This window comes from Microtus ochrogaster, unplaced genomic scaffold (genome assembly GCF_000317375.1).
Source record: "Microtus ochrogaster isolate Prairie Vole_2 unplaced genomic scaffold, MicOch1.0 UNK69, whole genome shotgun sequence".
Lineage (NCBI taxonomy): Eukaryota > Metazoa > Chordata > Mammalia > Rodentia > Cricetidae > Microtus > Microtus ochrogaster.
In genome coordinates this window covers 351,889-354,825 of record NW_004949167.1, presented here as the reverse complement: position 1 = coordinate 354,825, position 2,937 = coordinate 351,889, and the positions used below count along the sequence as shown (strand labels likewise).

Below are 2,937 nucleotides of genomic sequence, written 5' to 3'. Positions count from 1 at the left end.
GTGAAGGACGGGTGTTATTACAGTGTTGTACCCTCACTGGCAGTTTCATCTTCCACAAAAGCACTTACCTACAGTCTGATAATATTAAATGAAAACTTCCAAGAATCAAAAAATTGTAATTTTAGAAACACACATGTGGTGAAATCTGGTCCCACCTATTAGCCATCTTAGTTATCAGCTTCTCTGTCTAGCAACACAGGACTTACGTTCCAGTAGCCTTTAGTTTATAGTGGCGCCAAAGCACAAAGGTAGTGAAGCTGAAAACTTGGATCTGCTCAAGGGAAGCCATAAAGTAGTTTCTTTAAGTTATGCCAAACATGGTGGCACATGCCTGGTGTGGGACAATTGTATTCTGTCAATCATGTTTTAAATAAGCGCTGATAGGCCAGTAGCCAGGCAGGAAGTATAGGTGGGACAACCAGACAGGAAGTTTAGGCGGGTCAATGAGAATAGGAGAATTCTGGGAAGAGGGACGCTCCCTCTGCAGTCCTGTCCAGACATAGAAGAAGCAAGATGTGACTACGACGCTGAAAAAGGTACTGAGCCACGTGGTTAACATAGATAAGAATAATGGGCTAATATAAGTTATAATAGTTAATAAGAAGCCTGAGCTAATGGGAAAACCAGTTTATGATTAATGTAGACTTTTGTGTGATTTTCTTTGGGACTTAACAATTGTGGGAACTGGGCAGGACAGAAACCCTGACAACACATGCCCTTACTTCCAGCACTCAGAGGCAGAGGTAGGTGGATCTCTGTATGGCCAATACTAGCCTGCTCTACACAGTAAGTTCTAGACTAGTTAGGGTTACATAGTGAAACATTGCCTTTAAATTTTTTTGTTTTAAAAAGTGAAGTTAGGGCTGGAGAGATGGCTCAGAGATTAAGAACACTGGCTGTTCTTCCAGAGGTCCTGAATTCAATTCCCAGCAACCATATGGTGGCTCACAACCATCTATAATGATATCTGGTGCCCTCTTCTGGCGAGTAGGCATACATGCAGACAGAACTCTGTATACATAATAAATAAATTAATCTAAAAAACAACAACAAAAAAAGATGAAGTTATGCTGAGAGGTGGTGGTGCACGTCTTTAATCCCAGCACTTGGGAGGCAAAGGCAGGCAGAACTCTGAGTTCGAGACCATCCTGGTCTACACAGCAAAACCCTGCCTGAAAAAAACTCAAAAAACAAATAGCAACAACAACAACAACAAAAACCCATACATAACCAGCAGAGATAAAGAGTCAACAGATAAAATGTTGAGAGACCTCAGGGTTGTTCTGACACCTTTATTTCTAACTCTAGTTCTAATAGCCACACACAGACATACATTTATACACACTAATAAATAAATAAAAATTAGAATAAGAAAGGAATGTGGAAGTCAGAGAATCCTGAGCAGCTCTCCTAGCTGTGTGGTAGGGCTGCAGTGTTGGGTGTGTAGTTGTCAGAATAATGACTGGAGGGGTAAGGACAGCAGACGACTGAAGCCTGAGGAACTTGTGCTTTATCCTAGAAACAGTGCATTCACAGCTGTGAGGAGGAAAGAATACAGAGCACGGCTGGGAAGCCTAGAGACTGTGGGGAAGCAGTGGAGCACGGGATAAAAGGCCGAAGTGAAGGGAGGTGATCCCTCAACTACAGACACCACAGAAACATAACTAGGGGAATCTGAGCGACGGTGAGCGTGCAGGCAGAGTGGATGCTGGGAAATCAGGAAGTCAGAATTGCTCGCTGGGATCTCCCAAGAAGGCGTAGCAGCGGTGTCTTTTTATTAGAGATTGATGTCTGAAAATAGTTGCTGGGAGGAATAGAAGGCTGGTCTGAGACAGCAAGAATGTAGCATGGTTTTGAGAGTTCAATTAAGATTGAAACTATAGATTTATAATGGTGCAAATTTACACCAATACAAAATAGTCCCCTTGAGGGCTGGAGAGATGGCTCAGTGGTTAAGAGCATTGTGTGCTCTTCCAAAAGACCTGAGTTCGATTCCCAGCAACCACATGGTGGCTCACAAAATAGTCCCCTTGAAAAACTTAAAATCTGTGAAGTAGTTGACAAAACAGATGTATAAAGTTTAGAAGTTGAGGGTTGGGCTAGGGATACAGCTCAGTGGTAGAGAACTTGCCTCTATGCACAAGGCCCCGGGTTTATGTCCCAGCACTATTACAGGGCAATGGTAAGGGTGGGGATGGAAGCTTATTGCCAAGCTTGATGACTTGAGCTTGAACCCTAGAACTGAACTGGTGTTAGGAGAGAACTAATCCCACACGCTGTCCTCTGACCTCCACATCATGGCAAGTGTGTGCTTCCCCCAGTACAATACAAAAGATGAATACATATTTCTCATATGTATATGAAATACATAGAAAAAATGAAAATTGAAAGCTGTACAGGTGGATAGAATGAAAGAACAAGTAAAGATGGGGGGAGCTTGAAAGCATATGACCTAAACTGGATGAAGGTGCAGAGAAGAGAGGAGGAGGACAGAAAAGGAGAGGAGACGATGGAGAAGAGGAAGAAAGGAGAAGGGGAGAGACAAAATAAATAGAAAGGAAAATAATCCTGGATGAAGACGAAACACAGACATTAAGCACTATGTATTCTGAAAACTCATTAATATGGTAGTGAAGGTTTTTGTTTGTTTTTAACTCAAAAAGCTGCAAACTCACAAAGAAAAAGACCAGGAGAAGGGACAACTATAAATTTTGGAAGCTGGACAATAGAAGAATAGTGGTAACAAATTTAGTACATTCAAGAAAACAGAACTTTAAAAAGAAAGCTAAGAGCCAGGCATGGTGGCACATACCTTTAATCCCAAGCACTCAGGAGGCCGAGGCAGATGGATTTCTGTGAGTTCAAGGCTAGCCTGGTTTACAAAGGGTGTTCCAGGAGTCAGGGCTATACGGAGAAACTCCCTTTCTTTTTTTTTTT

The 2,937-nt window shown here is 42.2% G+C and overlaps 1 protein-coding gene across 1 annotated transcript in view; it reads right to left on the bottom strand.

Moving 5' to 3' along the window:
* Eif2b3 (eukaryotic translation initiation factor 2B subunit gamma) overlaps nt 1–2,937 on the bottom strand; it is a 62,790-nt gene that overhangs the window by 26,448 nt on the left and 33,405 nt on the right. The gene's annotated exons all lie outside the window — the stretch shown is intronic.